The sequence below is a fragment of the Triturus cristatus genome, chromosome 11 (assembly GCF_964204655.1).
Source record: "Triturus cristatus chromosome 11, aTriCri1.1, whole genome shotgun sequence".
Taxonomy (NCBI): domain Eukaryota; kingdom Metazoa; phylum Chordata; class Amphibia; order Caudata; family Salamandridae; genus Triturus; species Triturus cristatus.
This window is the reverse complement of record NC_140594.1, coordinates 378,424,650-378,446,121: the sequence shown is the minus strand read 5'-3', so window position 1 is coordinate 378,446,121 and position 21,472 is coordinate 378,424,650. Positions and strand designations below refer to the sequence as shown.

The following is a 21,472-nucleotide window of genomic DNA, read 5'->3' as shown; positions in this document are numbered from 1 at the left end:
CCTTGAGTCTTGACTCGGAGGACTTTCTGCAACTATGCTATTTTTAGTATTAAAGAGTGTGTGGTTTGAATCCATATAATGTGGAATATCCGATACACCATCAAGCCTTTTTACCAAAATCCAAAGGCTGGTTTGACACATTAGATAAATCCTGTCCATTCCCCTGATGAAAAGGATTGATTTACACCTAACTGTTTTATTAGTTCTCATTGCAGTGAGCCATGTGTACTGGTGTATTAAGTTGCCGTCTCTTTAGCATGAATAAAAGGCAACCCAGAGGCATTTAAATTTGTCTTCTCTATGCCTGCCACAGTGAGCTTTCCTTCTCCGCATCTTCAAATTTAACTTCCATGTGTAGCGGCTGATTGTGTCACAGCTGGTGCACTTCTTTGTTAGACACACTGCTGCCATCCCACTCCTTCAGGTAGCGAACTTTTGAAATCGACTGGAAGCAGTTGAACTCGGCCTCAGGCACGGCACTCCCTCACCTCGCAAAAATAGCGACTGTGCTGTTATGTCTAGTTCTGTCTGCATGCAGGCCTTCGACTGGTGTTTATTCTAAACGGTATCCAAAGACAGGGAAGAGTTATGTCCCTAATGGTGTTCTGTATTCCTTATTGAATAAAGCTTGTGAAATGTTAACCTTTGAGCCAGCATTCTTAGGTACCTACTGAATTGTTTAACAAGCATTTGCAATGCAATAGGTCTCGCAATTACGCGAGTTTGAGCTATTGGCATTCTAAACAACAATGCCTTTTTTGTTTTGTTTTGCTTTTTAAAAACATAAATAAAAGACATTCTAATTTACAATGTCAATAGCTTAAACTCGCATAAATGCGAGACCTATTGCATTGCAAATGCTTGTTTGACATGGTGTCCCCAATCAATGTTGTAAGACAAAAGATTATCTTCAATAATGCAGTCTTTTTGGAAACCGGTCCGATAGTTGAGAATTAACCAGGGCCATTGTTCCATCTTTTCATTGAGATTTTGGGCAAATCAATTCCCACCCACTTCAAGAAGTGTGACTGGTCTGTAATTTTCTGGTATATTGTGATCTCCCTTTTTATGGATCAGAACTAATAATAATCCCCTTCAACTGTCTGCGATGCTATTTCTGAAGAGGCAATATTGTACAGAGGAGTTAAAATCATGGCTCACTTATCAGAGGAGTGTTAAAAATAGAAGCCGGTATCCCATTAGGGATTAGTTCGCGGCTCCACTTTATTGACTTGATTGTTTTTTCAACTCTCTTTATGGTTAGGAGTTTTACTCAGTCCCGAGTCCCAGTGCTGGTGCTGGTTACCGACCTTCAAAGCAGCACTCGGTACCATTTTGTAGCTGCTTCCGTTGACATTCTTATTTGCTGACTATTACAGTACATCAACCTTTTATAACGAGATGCTGAATACTGCACAAGCTCCACACATCTCCATTTGTCTTAACAGGAGCCATCTAAACTGTAATTCAAAAGTTTGTATTTTGTTTGTTGTTTCTTTTTTCAAAATACTAGTCCGTTGTCTATGGACAATTAATTAAGTTATTATCAATAATAATAACCCCCAAAAATGTTATGCAACGCCCATATAGCAGCAACGTAATGCTGGACAGTTCAATATAATGCAGAGTGGAAATATGTCAAATTTCAAGTCAGAATAATTATGATGAGCATCATCAGGTAAAAATGATATTTGGAACCTATTTCAATATATGAATGTATTTTAGTTCCGGTCTCTTTTCTTACATTTAAAAACATCTCAAATGGGCTTATCTAAGGCTATGATTGTACTACCAGCATCCTTTTAGAATATTGGACATTAATTCTCCCACAGTGCTATACCATCAGCATTCTAATGTACTGCATGTCTTCCTTTTCAGTAGGTTACACATTAACATTTCAATGTATTGCACTTTTAGTCAGTAAATAACTGCCTTTCAGGGTACTCACTGAATCACCATAATAGAGGGTGTTGTGCCTGCACATTTCAATGTATTATGATTCACCATGACTTTTGTGTGTTACTTACTGTACCACCTCAATGGCAGAGAGCTGTTACTCTACATGATGAAAGTACTGTACTTGACAAAGTAATCTACTTCCAACCACTGTACTGCACCTATACTCTCTCAAAGTGCTGTACCTCTACTATTTCAAGACGTTCAGTAGGCCAGTCAATGACTATTGGTTTCAGGCTCTCTTCCATTCTAGTTTCCAACTCAACCAAAACTCGACCTCGATACGCAGCTCCTTCTCCCTGAAAGAAAGTAGAAAAGGTGAGAAAGTGTTATTTAGTGTTTTTCATTTTAATGATGTCCCGTAACATTTTGGAGGAAATATTCACATGCTGGCTCCTATATTCACACTGGATAAAGCTAAAGTTTAATAAAGCAGCATTTCCATGGCAAGAAAGGAAGATGGCCGTTGCAAGAATACATTGAGCAGTACTACCGCGTGCCGGTTGGTGGCATTATTTGGCTCAACGTTGTAAGTGACGTTATGGTACCTATACATGTGCCACCCCGACGCACTGACATCAGTTTCTTTCAGGAAGTTTCTCCACACGTTGGCTCCAAAAATGCAGAGCTACTCAAAAAACAATGTTACTGTTTTGACCAATGTGCAGTATCTAAAGGGAGTTTTTGTGCAGAGTTGGGTTTGCAGAGCAGGGAGGATGGAAGGGTCGGTGAGGAATCTGGGGTTAGAGACTTTACCAGAAAAAGTGTTACTGAAGGTAAGTAAGAAAATAAGTTACCTACCTGTAACTGTATTTCTCCAGTATTGGAATCTTTCATAGATTCACATGCTTGAATCATTCCCTGTGGTCGAGATGGGAGTTCCTGGTATATTTAAAAAGTAATGTCGCAATAGACATAGGACTAAAAGACCTAAGGCCTCATTATTTAATAACATATCCAAGTCCTTATTTAAACAAGGATTGGCATAGCCAATAGGTCTTGCCTTTGGGGCCTTATAAGTATTTAGTTATGCAGCACAATATCCTTCGTGCAACAACATCAACTGTTGCATGGCTAAACACTTATAAGGTCCCAAGGCGAGACCTATTGGCTATGCCAATTGCTTGTTATTCTTTGAACATGTGCGTTGGTCTTTGTTTTCTTTTTTGCAGGAATTTCAGAAGCTGAGCAGGAGTGTACACAACAAGTAATTCCGGAACATCAAAAGAATATAGCTTTAAAGGAAGACCCAATGAGAGACCCCCAAAGACGCTGATGCACTGTGCAGTGACCCAGAAGAAACAGTTGAATGAACCGACGGCAGAAAGCTGACACGCCAATCAGCATCCTGCTGGTGGTTGCCGCCTTTAAACTGCCCGTGCTTCGCCCCACTGCCTCCGGTATAGATTGCGTCAGGCGCAACATCCCCTGGGCCCTGCCCCTGCTGCATAGTAGTTGCCAGAACCCTAAGATACCTTGTGCAATAATTTGTCAACTTCTTCCCGCAGGGGTGCAAGTGCCTAGAAATGGCTTGCGAGAAAGCAAGGTTGAGAAAACCATTCCTTATCTAATGCAAGATTTGGAATATCACCATTGTCCCTATAAGATTCCATGTTAGGGAGGGATCGAGCAAAAAATGTATAATAAATTCGCCCGGTGAAACTCTTATGGGGCAGCTCCCTCGCAGGTGCTCCAGAAGTGATGCCACAAGGACTAGGTGGGATATAAATCAACGGACGAAAGGCCGAGAAAACGGAAACCAACCGCCGTGGAATTGTCAGCCAGGGTTGGAGAGAAAAAGGTTGTCAAGGATGCCCAACGGGGTTACCTGCTACAAATTTCCATAACAAGCCTCTAACGAATCAGAAGTGTGCAGCGCGCTGCCCTGTCATGTCGCGACACGCTCAGGAACCGTCCGGCGGCTCTAAGCAGCGACACCTAGCAGACCCGCTTTGAATAGAGACAAAGGCTCGGGCTGAAGTCTACTGCCCGCGTGGATTTATTACAACAATATACCAGCAATAAAATATTTCGGCAAGCACAGCAATGTCAACTCTACTAACAAAGCCCACGCACTAATATCCAACTCACGAGTTGAACGAAAAAGCGAGGGACATACCTGACAGCAGTGAAGCAAGAGGAAGAGCAACAGACGACATCAAAGAAAACAAGCACGCGCGCGCCTCGCACGGCAGCAGGGGGAGGGGAGAGAGGAGGGTGCCTGTGCGATTCCCTCGCTCCTGCAAGGGAATCGCCAAACGTGCACGCGTTGCCATTGAAAGCAATGCAACGCGTGCACGTTTTTGGGCAAAAAGGGAACCGATGGCTAAAGGTCTTTTTCCTATGCAACGCATGCGCGCTGCGTAGGCGAGACCTAAAAAAGGACCAAACTTAGAAAAACAACCAATCAGATGACACCACCCTGTAGAACCGTCCTGAGAAAAGCTCTAGTCCCTCAGATTTTCTTATGCACCGTGCCTACAAATAGAAGTAACTGGGAGACAAAAAGGAGCCTTTTTAGGGGAGGCGGGTGGGTCGCATGTGAATCTATGAAAAATTCTAATACTGGAGAACTAGAGTTACAGGAAAATAACTTATTTTATTACTTCAGTATTAGAACTTTCATAGATTCACATGCTTGAATCAGAGTAAAGAGCAGTAATTAGCACATTTTGCTACGTAATAATAAAGATGGGCACATATGTATATACATACATACACATATATTACCTACGGGCGGTCGCCAGTAGGTAGTTATAGTTAGGACCACGTTTCCATAGGAAATCCGCAACATTCTATTTTGAATAACTTTGGCGCCGGTCAACGAATCCTCGCGAATTTTTCAAAATAGGTGGGGCGCTACGCTCCGCTCCTACCCTGAAAGTCTCGGGGGGATTCGTCAAGCGGGGGCTGAGATAAAAGGGGGGGGTCCCAAAACGCGTTTTTCCCATGCATTTTTCCATAGGACCTTTAGACACAGCTACAGCCCGAACGGCTGAACAGAATTACTTGAAATTTGGCAGAGAGGTAGTCCTCAGGTCAAGGAAGTGCCTTTTGTAGGTTTGGTGTAAATCTGTTCAGTAGATTCAGAGAAAATAGCCTTTAAATCAATATATATATATCTGAGCCAGCTTACGGTGCGCTTACGGTGCGCTTACCGTACGCGTACGGTGGCGTGTGCGAGCGCGATTTTGATTGGCTGTTAGATCTTAGTAAACATTCGAATCGGTCGAAACCAGGAAGCGGCGGCCGCCATTTTCTCTCTCGCGCTCTGAGTTGGGCAGCAAAAACGATGCCAAAAAATGTCTAAAGAGGCAGTTTCTTGAGATCCTAACCACCCAGCATTGATATAGGGGTCCCCAAACAACCCCCAAGCCCAAAAAAAAAAATTTTTTTTTTTCGGAAAATCGCCGATTACGCTTACCGTACGCGTACGGTAAAAATTAAAAAAAAAAAAAATTATCCACACCCTCCCCACCCCGTGTGCAAATGATGCCCGAAGGGCACCATTTGTGCATGGCTTATTACAGGTAAGAAATAAACAAAGAATAAATTTAACAAAGATGCGCATAATATGTCCCCCATGTGCGCACGGAGCGCATCGTGCGTACATGGCCCATCTCGCATAACGTGGGCACGCGGTGCGCGCAGCGCACCGCGTGACCACCGTGCGTGCACGGCACTAACTGCGTAAAGTGGGCGCGCGGTGCGCGAAGCGCACCGCGTGCTCACTGTGCGCGCACGGTGCGCGAAGCATACCGTGCGCGCACGGAACGAACTGCGTTAACTGGGCGCGCACGCCACGAATGGCGTAAAGTAACTTAGCATTTAAAAAACCGTACAAATTCACTGAAAAAACCATAGGTTTCACACATGTTATAGTTAGGAATTAGCATTTAAAAAACCTTGCAAATTCACTGAAAAAACCATAGGTTTCACACATGTTATAGTTAGCTGTACATTTCACTCGTAAAAAACCAATGAAATTCCCCCGTTATAGTTAGTGCAGGCAACTATAACTCACGCGACCGCAATCTTCTGCTGATGACATATGTGTCTTTATGAAAAAAAAATATTTGTAATATATGTATAGCTAAAATTTAATGGAAGAAGACATGGGCAAATAAGTGTCTAAATACAGTATTAGCATCAGCAGAGGATTGCGGTCGCGTGAGTTATAGTTGCCTGCACTAACTATAACGGGGGAATTTCATTGGTTTTTTACGAGTGAAATGTACAGCTAACTATAACATGTGTGAAACCTATGGTTTTTTCAGTGAATATATATATATACATATATATATATATATATATATATATATATATATATATATATATATATATAACATAAACAGTAAGTAACTATGTTTTGCGTATGCATAATAGAAAATAAATACACCTCAAACACAAAAGGTGTGCATCAAAAAATGGATGGTAAAGAAAGGCTCACCTTCTTTGAAACAGATGTCTTAGTACCACTTGTCCTACTGCAGCATCTCTCATGACCTCAGAGTCCAAGCAGTAATGCTTAGTAAATGTTTGTGGCGTCTTCCAGGTTGCTGCCCTACAGATGTCTGACAGGGACACACAGGCAAACAGTGCCATAGACACAGCTCTAGTAGAGTGAGTACGGACCTTTGACAGCAGAGGCTGGCCTGCCTGTTGATGGCAGAAGAGGATTGCACTAGATATCCATCTAAAAATGCTTTGTTTCATGAGAGGGCAACCTTTTTATTTGCGAAGTTTTATATAGCGCTGGCTAGACCCAGAGGTATCAGAGCGCATTACATGAGGATCAGAGCGTTACAAGTTACATAATTACAGCAAGTTACAGGCTTCAAGTAAAGACATAGGAGAAAACAAAAACATGAGAAGCGGGGGAGGGAAGAAAACACAACGGGGCGACAAGGAAATCAATGTCAGATGTCTAGCTGGGTAGGTGTCGGCCGAGGGAGTGAACCAGAGCCAAAATTCCTCTATAGCTGCATTGGACAGCTCCACCGGGCATCAGCCAAGGTAGCTCGGGCTCCGAGGTAAGTAAAAACAGTTATGTAATCCCCCCAGGGGACATCGTCAAAGTTCCATCAAAAGGCACCAGTCCTGGTGCTACTGGGAAGCGCCTTCCGCTACGTTCTCCAGCTGGCCCCTAGGACAAAAGTGGTAAGAGGATAGGTGGAAGGGGACAGATTCCAAGGTCGGCAGATTGTATGACAACCCATCGTTCTTGCCTTCAAACCTCTTGGCAGGGGAGGAGCTGAAGAGGAGTTGTGCCTAAAGTCCTGATCCTCATCAGATTTTAGTCTTCTATAGCTCCCCACAGCGACACTGTATATTTGTTCTGGGCGCCATTTTAGAGTTAGGCAAGTCCAGGCTGACCTATTCTTTGAATAACCGGGTTTCACTATGCCCCAGTATAGAGCGCTGATAATAGGGAGCCCCTTGGAGTGAGGTCACATGGGCGAAGCAAAAGACCCTCAATGAGCTCCTCAGGAGGGTTCTAATTGTAGTGGAGCGACCCTTCCTTCAGTAGAGCAAGGCAGTAAATACTGCAGTGCACGAGAGGTTTAACGCCTCTTAACAGACAGTAGAGAGGTGAGCCGGAACCCGACCCGCGTCTCCGTCCCAAGGAGCCGCCATCTTGGAGGCAGGCAGCCGGGATCTCCCGTTCTTCAGGAGCGATCCTACCTTCAGTAGAGCAAAGCGGTAAATACTGCAGTGCTCGAGAGGTGCGGGGTTGGAGCCTCTTAACAGATAGTAGAGAGGAGAGCTGGCTCCCAACCTGCGTCTCCGTCCCAGGGAGTCACCATATTTGAGTCAGGCAGCCGGGATCGCCCGTTCCTCAATCTTACCGCCTCTCGTGGTCGGTGCTACGATAACCTGGTGAGTAGCGTCAACCTAACCGAGGTGCGCTGTAAGCTACAAACAATTGAGTGGATTTGAGGAAGGATTTGGTTCTGTCCAGATAGAATTTTAGGCATCTTTTGATATCCAATGAATGAAAAGCACATTCAGCTGTCATTTGAGGATTTGGGAAAAAAGATTTCAACACAATCGGTTCATTAAGATTAAAGTCTGAGGGGACTTTAGGGATAAACTTAGGATTGGTCCGCAAATTGACCCTATCATGTTCAAACTGAGGAACTGGTTCCTGGATAGTGAAAGCTTGGAGTTCACCAACTCTCCTTGCAGATGTAAGGGCCACGAGGAGTGCAATCTTCTATGGGAGGAACTTTACATCAGCTCTATGTATAGTTCAAAAGGGTGCTTCATTAGCTGTGTAAGCACCCCTTTGAGTTGCCATGTCGGAGGAGGAGTTCTGACAGATGGAAAGGTCAAGAAGAGTCTTTGAGGAATTGCTTTACCAATCTGCTGGACCATAAAAATGGGATCTCACAAGAGCCACTAAGTGTACTTTGATCGAAGCATGAGCTAAACCTGTCCGTGCCAGATGGAGGAGATACGGCAAAATCTCCTCTGGAGATGACCACAGAGGATGCACGTTAGCTGATCTACACCAAATTCAAAATCTGGCGCTTTTAAGATGACTTTGTAAGGTTCCGCCTTTATCTTCATTAGCACCCTCGGAAGGAGAGGAATGGGAGGAAAAGCGTAGGCAAATACGCCGGACCATGCTATTGAAAGGGAATTCCCCCAGGATACCTCTTGGGGACGCCAGCTTGCGAAGTACTGGCATTTGGCGTTGTTGCAAGTGGCAAACAGGTCTATAACTGGTTTGCCCCAATGAGAAAAAATTTGATTGAGAGTGCTTTGATTCAACTCCCACCTGTGGCAGTTTGTTTGAAACCTGCTTAGCGAATCAGCTATGGTGTTCTGCTTCCCTGGTACATAGTCCGTTGTCAGAGAGACCTTGTGCCGGATTGCCCAGTTCCAAATCAGCTGAGCTTCTTGTGACAGAGGAAGAGATTGTGTTCCTCCTTGCTTGTTTAAATAGTGCATTGTCTTAGTATTGTATATCCTGACAAGCACAGAGGAATTATTTATTCTGGGCAGGAAGGCTAGTAGAGCAAGGAACACAGCTCTTAGTTCGAGAAGATTTATATGTAGGTTCTGTTAAGATGATGGCCATTTGCAGCTGATCTGAAGTTCTTGTAGGAATGCTGCCCAGCCCTCCAGAAAACCGTCCGTTGTTATAACCAGGGGAGAGGCTTGCAGGAGGAATGGAAGCCTAGTGAGAGATGACGAGGCTATGTCCACCAAAGTAGTGAGGTGACCATGGATGGAGTTTCTTGAATCAAGTCGTCGAATGAACCATTGACCTGCACCCATTGGATGTTCAAACCTGCCTGAAGAGGACGAATGTGTAAGCAACAGTGAGAGATGAGAAGAATACAAGAGGACATCATGCCCAGGAGAGATTTGTAAAGGCGTACGGAAAGAGAATTTCTTCTTTGAATGCGGCCCGCTAAAGTTAGAAGCTTTTGTTTTCTCCAATGTGGAATAAGCCCTGTTTAAGGTAGTATCCAGGATGGCTCCTACAAATATTAGTCGCCGGGTACGTTAAAGGACTGATTTCTCTAGATTTAAGGTGAGACCCAGTTGACTGAAGAGGTGAAGACATGCCTTGGTAGATGGTTTTGCGGCAGTGCAGGTAGGAGCCTTGACTGGCCAATCGTGGAGGTAAGGAAAAATTTGGTGGTGATGTCTGAGGTACACTGCTACTGGCGCTATGCATTTTGTAAAAATGCGAGGGGGCAATTTGAGCCCAAAAGGCAACACTCGGAACTGGTAATTCCTGCCGGCTACTGCGAATCTGAGAAACTTTGTGTTTCTTGTGCATGGGTATGTGGAAATATGCGTCCTGAAGGTCTAAGGATGCCATGTGGTCATTTCCATTGAGAAGCTGTAGCACATCCTGGATGGTGATCATGCGGAACAACGATTTCTTGAGAAATTTGTTTAGATTTCTCAAATCTAGAATTGGTCTCCACTTCTTTGTCTTCTTGCGAACAAAGAAGAACCGGGAATAAAATCCTTTTCCCCTCTGGGAAATGGAATGCTTTCTATCACTCCCTTTTGAATCATGGAAACGATCTATATTTTAAAGAAGTGCAAATGCTTATGAACAAAACGTTGCGTCGGAGGTGGTGGTTCTATGAATTCCAGAGAATGACCAAATTGTACAAGGGCTAAAACCCAACGATCCCTCGTAATTTGCTTCCAATTTTGTAGATAATGAGAAATTTTGCCTCCTACGTTGGAAGGAGGTGGAAGAGTAGCAGCCGGCAGTAGTGGAAGGTCATTGATGACGGTTATTATCCTTCTGTTGTCCTGCTTTCCTTCTGAAAGAAGACTTGTTGTAGGCAGCTCCAGGTGGTTGCCACTGGGCAAACTGTGGTCTGTATTGTTGATAGGAAGAGGTATAAGCGGGATACTGGTACTGTTGGTAGCCGCCTCTGTAAGATGACAGACTCTTTCTCTGAGCACCACGAAAGGGTACTTTTCTATACTGAAGAGTGCCAAGAGCTTTAGCAGTATCCATATCTGTTTATTACACCTTGTAGAGCTTTATCGATATGCTTTCCAAAAAGCTCTTTTCCATCATAAGACAGATGCAAAATCTTGGTTTGAACCTCCTGCCTGAATGTGGTCACCTTCAGCCATCCCTGGCATCTCAAGACTGCCTCCCCGGCCAGTTGGTGGAAACCAGTGAAAGCGATGTCCATCGCACAATCTACTGTCTCCGAGGTGGAATGTTCACCCTCCAGCAGTATTTTCTTAGCCTCATCTGGAAGATTATTAATGTAAGAGGCTATATCTCGCCACATGTGCCTGTTGTAACGGCCTAATAAAGCCATTGAATTAGAAGCCCAGAACGTTAATGCAGACATAGTTGAGAAATCTTTGCCTATGATGTCTAGTCTTCTACCCTCCTTGTCTGGGGGTGCTGATAATGGTGCTGTTGGGCTCTTTCATTTACGTGGTGCCACTTGTGATATCACTGAATCAGGTCTTGGATGACACGTGAGACAAACAGGAGCATCGTCAGGGGCCTTATACTTTTTATCAAGTCTTGGTAAGACTGGAGGCACTGTTGCTGGATTCCGCATTATTTTCAAACCTTGGTCCCAAATGTACTCCATAATGGGCATTGATCTGACTGATTTCCTGAAAGACTCCTTGAAATCATAAAGAACACAGTCCTTCTGATGCACAGGCATCGGAACCTCAAAACGCTTGGCTGCTCTCTCTAAGTGGGTATGGAAACCTCCTATGTCTTCTGGAGATGAATCAGTTTGTGGCGGAGATGGAGACGCTGGTGGAGGAATAATGTAATCATCCCATTCGTCATGTTGTTGCTGTTGTTCCTGATGTATTTCACCTTCCTCTTGCTCTTCTTCAGAGGATGATAATTGTTGAACAGGTACTTGAGATTTAGGAGAAGGTGGGGGTTGACTTTGTACCATAAGAGGTGGCGGAGGTGCTGGTGAAGGAGATGATGATGTAATAAAATTGCTCGCCATAATACTGTTGCTCATCAGAGTCCTCGTGGTACTTTACATTAAGCTCTGATGGACTTTGCGCTGCTCCAAAGAGGCTATAGTCATCAGAATAATCCTCATCATCTAAGAGGTGTGCTTGCAACAAGGACTGTACTGTACTTGGTGATGTCAAAGAAGGAGTTAGCGTCTCCTTCTGAAATTTTGGGTAGAAAATCATTTTTCCTGCTTTTTATGCTGGGGTCGTCAACGAGGTTGTCAACGCAGTCGTCGTTGCTGGAATACGTGACTGGGTCCTGGAAGTGACCGTCGTTGTTAACGGCTAGGTAAGCGGCGTCGACGATGACAGCAAAACCTTCGCAGACAATACAGCCGTGGACGATACATCTATCGTCGAGGCATTTTCACGAAATGATGGCAGAGATTGTCGACGAGAGGGCCGTCGACGGTAGGCTTGTTGTTGACATGGGAATCGCCATCGATGAAAGACTCATCGTCATCTTCATCATTGGAAACTTCATCGATGATGATTTAGAAGCCTTGGTGATCTTCACCGTCGACGACAAGGGAACCTGGCTTGTCGACGATGACATCATCGACGAGGTGATCACCGCCAATGACACTGTGATAGTGGCCACGGTGGTCGTCGACGATGTTACCACAATAGCATCCGTTCTTCATAATCAAGGTTGCCGTCGACAAGCTGTCCATCGGCAGGACTGAGGCAGGCTTTTTGAAAGTATGTTTAACCTTCACAGGTGGAGTAAAAAGTCCTGAGGCAGGTTTCTGAGAGGATTTTTTGTCAGCATCTGAACTTTTGTCCCATTGAGGAAGAGGCAACTTGGAAGATGGGTCCTTCTTTCCAGCACCTTCTGAAGACTTTTTGTGCATCGTCTTTGGAGGCTGTTGAGAGGAATGACCTGGAGAGTCATCCAGTGGTCTTTTTGGAGGAGTTTTAGAGGAGGATCTTGAGGAAACATTACTCTCCTCTTCCGAAACAGGATCATCTCTGTCTTTAAGCCTGTGAAGCCATAGTAAAATCCTCCCCCCTCCTGATCTTTCAAAAGTCTTTAAAGAAAACGTTCAACATACCTTACAGCCCTTAGGTTTGTGGTCTGGATATAGACAATAAAGGCAGTCCTTACGGGGAGTGTCGATGTGCAGTCTCTTGTTCCTGCAGGTGACACAAGGCCTGAAAAGGCCTTTTTTAGGTGTGTCTGAGATGAAGGCATCAATTTATTCCACCTAAACACAGATACTGAGATCTGTATTTAAATCAAACTTGTGGACATCAGTCCTTCTTCAATGTTTGGAGTTAAGTTTAAATATGCTAACGAACCCATCCATAAAATTTTTGCATATGATTAAGCCTCGATGGAGGTGAAACGCGTCATGCTGCTTCTGTCTCCAATAAAGATTTGAAGTAATGCAACAGCACGTTGGAGTGGCCTGTCTCATGTTGCGAAGAGTAGCATGTGTTCTGTGAAATTTATTAAGGTGTCTGGCACACCGTTGATGGGCCCTGACTCACTTGGCTGAGGCGCTTCAATTGCCAGGTCTTTTTTGCTTGGATCGAATCCATCATGAGAAGCGCCCGCCGGCTGTAACAAGTGGATTATCAATGAAGGAATGATGGAAGGGCCACGTTGAGAGGCCTGCCTCGACTTGGAAGATAAACATGGACACAGTTAAGAGTTTGCGTAGGGGATTTCCCCGTGCACTTCATGCTGATTAATACTTCTCGGAAGACGAAGAAAAGGTTATAATATCTGGGTGGTAGCGAAATTGACCCTGAAAGACGCCAAAACCTTTTTAAACATAAGCCGCAAATTGGAACTGTTCCTGGTAAAGGCTACGTTATGTACGGGAGTTGCGGTGATAACAGGGTTTTAATTTTGCCAAGAACAGCATTGAAGAACCAGGTAGGTAAAAAAAAATGGCAGCGATGGTATTCTGGGCATTGTGGCCCGAGTACCAAAATTTAAGACAGTTGGGAAATTATGCAGTGATGGGACACAGTTATAACGAAAATACTTTATTGTCGATGGATTTTCCTTTTAAAACCAAAAAGTACTTACTGCCACTGCATGAAAGAAAAGCCATGTACATTTATGTTATAACACCCACAGCCGCTTTGAATCCAACTGGTGGACACGAGTCCTTCTTCAATGTTTAGAGTTACGTTTAAATATGATAACGAACCCATCCATAAAATTTTTGCATATGATTAAGCCTCGATGGAGGTGAAACGCGTCATGCTGCTTGTCAGGACCAGACGGAGATAGGCACATGGGGAAGGTAGGGGTCAAGTTACGCGGAAGAGGGAAACAGAGACTGCAACTCCCATAATCCCTGGGAGTAATCCCGGACCCCTGACTCACAGTGATAAGCCCTGCCCAGGTGGAGATCGGGGCTTGTCACTCGCAGAACGAACCAGCCGCGGCAGGAGCTCACCTGTTGCAATCTTGCTGCTCGCAGATTACCAAGGTCTGCAGAACATTTGTGACGGGGAAGGTGAAGCTTGACCTCCTCACTACAGTGACAATCCCGTCGGTGTACGGGCAGGACGAGCCCGGAGAACTCGGCGATTGTAGCCGTCCGTGGTGGTGCCTGATCCAAGGTAGCACGGAGCTTTCGCGCTGGGGTCCTGACAAATAGGAGCCCCGGTAATATGCCTGAGGAAACACTGCACGGAGCAGTAGCTTTCGCTTGGTACATGTCACGGAGGTGAAAGAGACCTCCTGCCTCACTCGTGGTGCAGCGCTTCCAGTTCTTCGAGCCAAGGGCGGCTTGCGCTGCCAAACAAAGCCCACGCTTGGGTAACAACACTACAATACCGGGATATTGGGATATTGGGATCAGGGACACTACCGCTCTGCCCTGCCACGCGCAAGTATTCTGCTAATCGCCCTGGTGCATGGTATCTCAAGGACAACGCGTGTAGAAGGTTGTGGAGCGTGAGGTAAACGTCTCTACCCTTGGTTGAACCTCTCGCTTAGGGAAAGAGAGGAACCAGACTGTGCAGAATACCCTATGGAATTGCTCCCAAGGTAGTGGGAGAAGAAGAGCTCAGCCGGACGGCGAACTCTAACTGCAGAGAGGGTTATCTCCAGTCAGATAAGTACCTCAGGTGGAATGAGTTAATTCCACGCCATGTCTTGTTTTCCTTCGTTTCTTTTGAATCATTGTTTCACCTCTTGGCATTCGCAGAGCCTTGTCACTAACGACTAAGTAAGTCCATACATATAGGGTGGTGGGGTGGACATACGGTGGCTGTGACAACAGAAGTGTTAATACTTGTTCTGTGTTTGCTTACAGGGCACACGGGGTGGCAGATAGGGATGTGAGGTCCACAGCGTCAGAAGATATCCATTCCTGAGCCTAACAGCGCCACTTTGCTTCTTTTCTTTTATCCCTTTTTTCCCTTTCCCCGGGGGAGAGATTATTCTTGTATGGTTCTCTGTCCTTACACTCGAGAGTATCTCTCCGAAGGGGAAGAGGTTTACTAGCATCACCATCGTTCCTGCTGTATCCGGCTGTCAGGTGCGTGAGCAGCCTATCTCTGTGTGACACTGCTTCTGTCTCCAATAAAGATTTGAAGTAATGCAACAGCACGTTGGAGTGGCCTGTCTCATGTTGCGAAGAGTAGCATGTGTTCTGTGGAATGTACATATATATATATATATCTATATATATATATATATATATGGACAACAACCTCAAAAAATGGAAATAAAATAATTTATTGGACGAGGATGAAGAGAAATATTTAACAACTGATCACCCTGTTATACCAACAATTTACTTATTTACTTCTGGCACAAGATTCATAAACATCCTACGAAACCTCCTGGGAGACCAATAATTTTGGCCAAGGGTGCCCTCCTGGAACCAGTTGCCACCTATATTGATTTGTTCCTGATGCCGTTTGTGCAAGATTTAAATTCATATCTGAAAGATATAAGCGACTTTTTGAGACACCTAAAAGAAATCCCATGGCAAGAAACTTTTAAATTAATAACAATGGATGTGATCTCGTTGTATATGAATATCAAAAATGAAATAGGTATACAAGCCTGTGAATATTTCCTAAATAAAAGGAATATACAATTTGCTCGACATCTAACTCAGAATATATTTTTGTTTGGAAATGAGATGTTTAAACAAGTGAAGGGGACTGCTATGGGCTTTGCATTCAGCCCAAGCTACACCTGTTTAACATTGAGATGGTGGAAGCAATAACTGGCAACAGCAAAACGATCAATATGTGAACAAAACCATTATGTGGTTGCGATACATAGACAAGCTTTTTATCATCTGGGATGGTGCAGAAGACGATTTTGCTGAATATTTTGAAATATCAAATTCAACTAATACCAACTTAAAATTTACATATACAATCAAAGAGTCGTCTTCCTGGATACAGAAGTATATATCCATGAAAATAAAATTCAAACAACTCTCCATACAAAGGAAATCGCAACCAATGTGATTCTACATGCACCAAGTTTTCATCAAACATCCTTGATTAATAACATCCCATACGGGGAATTTTTAAGGATACCTAGGATCTGCTCACAGGAGGATGTATGGCTAAAACATAGCAGTTGAACATCCTGGAGGTTTAAAAGAAGGGGCTATAACCAAAATACAATTACATCCTGCCTTAAAAGAACAACAAAAAAAACAGAAAAGAGCTATTAAAAATGAAACAAGAAGTCAACATTTCCCGACAAATGAAACCAATTTGTTTGATAACAGCATATTCAGCAGAAGCAAAGGAGATTAAGAAAATCCTCAAATAAAATGGGAATATTCTCAGATTGGATCAAAAGGTGGCCAATATAATGGAGAATTACCCCAACATAACTTTGAGACACACTAAAAATCTAAAGGATAAACTGGTACAGTCACTTTCAAAAAGAAAACAAAAAGGCAACAAATTGGCTAAAACACACTGGTTTCTTTAAGTACAAAAATTGCAAAGGGTGCCAAATCGCTAAACACTAAAAAACTCACTCGACATGGCCTGAACCGAATGAGGAATTATATATACATCTGTAAGGTTTTGTGATTATTTGTGCTTCTCTTAAAAAACAGAGTATTGCCTTGTCATTTTAGAAATGTTTAACTGTTTCACATGCACACGTCACTTTCATATACACAACAAAATGGGGCGTAGGTATGAATCATGATTAATATAACTAACTTGGAATATCATAGTATGGTCCGATGATAAATTAATAAGAAATGATGTGGAGCCTTTTAGGAGATGGAAAGTACTCACCAGTAACATGACTCACCAGGGGGTTAAAATAAAATAGAAAATGCCATGCAGTAAGTTACTACGGGTACAGTACAATTACCGTGACAGAGAATCTTTTGATGCATAATAACATATCGGTTAAAATTGGCTATAATAGAAATGCATATAGCGATATACTTCTTAATTGTTTATTGTCCCAATTTTTTTTTTATGGGACCAGGATATTAATGGGCTGATCCTGTTAGATCATTCGAGAAACCAAGTACCCTCGCTCAAAAATTAAGGTTTCACTTTGCACTTGTGCTGCCAAAGTAATGCTGCCGTGCATCCTGAACGCCGGTGGTGGAAGTAGGAGGCGGATACCACACACACCTCTAAATATTCAAAAGACACCAATCTCAACTGCTGAGCATAATACAAATGATTTTTTTACACTTTAACACAGGAGCTAAATGTCAATTCAATGTCTTTTATAATTGGGAATATCACGTAGATCGCAGTAACTTTTCTATGTTGATGAAGTCAGTAACCACCTGTGAAGCATATTTAAACGTGTGAGAGAATCATGCACTTCAAGGTTGACAAAGGCTGCAAGAACAGCCAAAATATGTTCCTATCAACATGTGCTGGCAGCTAATAAAATGGTAATCTCTTGAATTCGAGTGGGAGCTTTCTCTGAACTAGGAGATTGGTGTCTTTTGAATATTTAGAGCCATGCGTGGTATCCGCCTCTTACTTGCACCACCGGCGGTCAGGATGCACGCCAGCAAAGCCACTATTCGAGTATACTGTTAGATGACTGGCGAAACCCCGATCACCAGATTAAAACACCAAGGAATGGAAGTGATTTACTGGGGCAGTGGGAGTTCGACGCTGGGAGTCCGATGACTGCCCTCGGCAGGGACTTGAGCTCTGTAGGGAGTCTACGCATTTTATCATCGTGCTAATCAAAGCCGGGCACTGCGGAAGGCAGATGCTGAGCAGTGGATTCAAGAAACTATGGCAGGGACTGACAGTGCATGTTTTATGAAACCCAAGCAGTTCAACAATAAAAGAACTGAGGTGAGCGCTGCATACTGTGAAAATAAAGACAACAAAGGAGCTATCTACCAGGATTTCATTAACTGAATGAAGTCTGGTGCCGACGGAAGACATTTGTATGCTAATGAGTATTTTACTCAGAAACGTAAAGCTAAGGAATTAAAAAGTTGGAATATCGGCCAGCAACGTAACGAACAGTTGTGCAAACAAGGCTGATGACTTCAAATGTAAAATGCAGCGCACAAGTTGACATTTCTATTTCAACTACTGAGCATAATACAAATGATATTTTTACACTTTAACATAGGAGCTAAATGACAATTCAATGTCTTTTATAAGTTGGGAATATCATGTAGATAGCAGTAACTTTTCTATGTTGATGAAATCAGTAACCACCTGATGGTCTGATGGAGGACTCTGGGATCATGATCAAACCATCTGATAAAGGTGGAAATGTTGTAATAATGAACATAAAGGACTGCAATAAGGAGGCCGACCGCCAGTTAAGGGATGAAAATTGTTATGAGGTCATCAGTAGGAATGAATACGAAGATTCTATAAAAGAATACTATAATCTTCTCAATGAATGGTGGAAGAGTGGGCTCTTGGATGATGATGAATTAAAATGTTTGAAAAATAACGATCCTAGAGTGCCGTGCTTATATTTATTACCAAAGGTGCATAAACATTCCACAAAGCCACCAGAGAGGCCGATAGTGTCATCCAATAACGGTCTCTTAGAGAACACATCTATCTTCTTGGACCATTTTCTATCCCCTTATGTTTTAGATCTCAGGTCATATTGCAAAGATACCACTGAATTTTTGAAGAGAATTCATGACATCAAGTGGGAATCCGGCTATGTGATGATCTCTCTTGATGTGTGTTCTCTGTATACGTGTATCGACCAACAGAAAGGGGTTGAAGCCTGTATGTATTATCTGCAACACCAATCTTTAGGTATGCTGAATCACACACTCATGTTAAAACAAATGATGCTTTTTTGTTTACAGAAAAAAAAATTTTGTTTAACAAAACATTGTATCGACAGAAGTCCGGTACAGCTATGGGCACCTGCTTCGCCCCCAGCCTGGGGAAGTTGTTTCCCGGCTGGTGGGAGGAGCAGGTGGTATGGACGGATGCCCTTGAGAAATACACAGAACATGTCCCGTTATGGTTGAGATACATCGATGATCTCTTCATCATTTGGGATGGAGGTTTGGAGTTAGCTGAGGAGTTCATCGGTGTATTGTCAACCAATGATCTGAATCTTAGTTTCACTCACCGCATGAGTGACACTTCTTGTGAATTTCTGGACCTTAGAGTAACGGTAGACCAGAATAAACACACCACTGCGTTATTCAGGAAGGACACGGCAGGCAATAGTCTATTGCATGCACAAAGTCATCATCCCCCGTCCTTGATTAATAGCATACCATATGGGGAGCTATTACGTGCTCGTAGAAACTGCAGCACAGACAAGAGTTACGCAGCAGCGAGTGCCAATATGGTTAAAAGATTCAAACAGCGAGGTTACACTGATAAGACACTTAAACAGGCTATGGAGAAACTGGCTAACATGAAACACACTGAGGTTCTCTTTGGCAAATCCAACAGTCTACCGGCTAGGAGTACATTCACCAGCAGCCCACGCATGATTACTACATGCAATGCTAAATCTAATAACTTTAGATTTATGTTGAAAAAACATTGGGGCCTCAGCGAAGCAGACCCTGTGATCGGCACAAAAGTAGGGGAGTCACCTACTGTAACCTACAGACGACCAATATCCCTTAAGGACAAGTTAGTTTGTGGTTACCAGCAAACCCAACCCACGAGTACATGGTTACAAGTGAAGAAAGGTATTCATAAGTGCAGTTCATGCAAAGCTTGTAGGCATACAACTAGCTGTAGAACTTTTGCCACTCAAGATGGAAGGGAAAGAACCATCAATAAGTTCATTACATGTACTTCCGATTACGTCATATACCTATTGGAGTGCCCGTGCTGTGTGAGATATATAGGCAGCACAAAACATCAGCTTAAGAAACGAATTTTGGAACATCAGAGAGCGATATCCAATATGGATTTCAGCTATCCTGTAGTACGGCCCTTTTACACCTCACATAACAGTAACAATAAATTACTCACCTTTTGTGGTATTGATAGAATATTTAAACATATACGTGGGGGGACAGAGAGAAACAGCTCAGTGTGCTTGAATCCAGATATATCATTGATCTGAACACCAGGATGCCTTATGGTATGAATAGGGAAGAAGAATTAAACACCCACTTTGGTCTTTAACACACTGCCTTCCCACATTCCCTTCTCTGATTACCTGACTTAGTACATGGACGGATGTCGTTTTAATTTTCCCAAACTGTAATTGTGACATTTCCCCCTCCCTTTTATTCCCATTGATTTGATTTATTTTGTGGCAATATATTTTTTTACATTCACAGTATATTTACAGTGGTATCGACAGGTTTTCTTGTTTAGCCCCTCATATGTTATTGCCTTGTATTATGTTTCTGTAGGCAATCTCCGTGGTCCCATGCTTCGACTTTCCAGGTGCAGGATGTTTCAGAAGAGGACATTTGTCCCTTACTTGGTGATTACCATTTGGATTGTCCCAGTCTGTCCTATTTAGGACTCGAATGTCCATGCCCAGTGTCTTTTGGTATGTATGGGGTCACTCGCAGTCCATTGTGCTGCTTATTACTCATCAGGGTTTTTCTATATTTATATTCCAGTAATCCTGTCTTTATCCTAGATACGTCACTATTGTTATCACGTATAATTTTCTTTTCCAGAGTACACAGAGAAGGTCTCTTAATAAATATACATTTAGACATGGTTGAGGTGAATTGTAATTACCCCCGCATTAAAGTATGAAATCGAGTAGTTATATCATACTCCATTTGGAACTTTGCATCTGTGTAGATTAATACAATAGCTACAAGATACACCATGATTGAAGCTTCACATCTTCTTTGGGATAACATTTGATGTATTTGTGATTTCGCATGTTATCACCTATAACCTATGGGGTAATGATGTGACAGGTACTTGCATTTGCAATTTATGTGCTCTTGTTTTCTTTCGTCTTGTTACATCTATTAAGTGGCAGGATGTATCAATGTGATTTGGAATTTTCAAACCACATTGCAATTTGCAGTATACCAAGTATATGAGCATTTATATACTGGGTTTTGTTTTGCTACTCTGCATGAATTTTTGGAATCGATCTGATTTAGGGTATGTTATATTCACAATCGCATTTGCGTTTCTATAATTGAATTTGGAGGCACCATGAAGTACTTTCACTATGTTTATTATGACGTTATCGTTTTTCCTTTGCAATGTTGCAGTAATTTTAAAATTACTTTATGGGATGATGTATTTACATTTATATTTGCGTTTTGCTAAAATAACTTAACCTGGAATTCTACGATTGTGTATAATTGCCCAGGGTGCAATCGGCACCAGTGAGTATTTTTACCATGTCTATTGTGATGTCATCGTAGTTAAATGCCTTCCATGTTACACTTGACAAAGGCCTTTACGGCTGAAACGCGTTGTTTATCTAGCGAATACATCACTTGCATCACCTGGATTGTGTGCCACCTCATTCCTCTTGGTTTGAACAGTTTTCGCATATATATATATATATATATTTTTTTTTTTCACCAGTTTCCGCCAAATGCCGCCGCTCACTTGCTTCCGGGTGCAGTTACCTCACGGTGGC

General features: G+C 43.0%; 1 long non-coding RNA gene across 1 annotated transcript in view; it reads left to right on the top strand.

The window, feature by feature from the left end:
* LOC146784223 (uncharacterized) overlaps window positions 1-21,472 on the top strand; it is a 309,527-nt gene that overhangs the window by 67,444 nt on the left and 220,611 nt on the right. The window contains exon 2 of the long non-coding RNA XR_014970656.1: window positions 20,262-20,404. This is a non-coding gene — a long non-coding RNA (uncharacterized LOC146784223). The remainder of the gene's footprint in view (window positions 1-20,261; window positions 20,405-21,472) is intronic.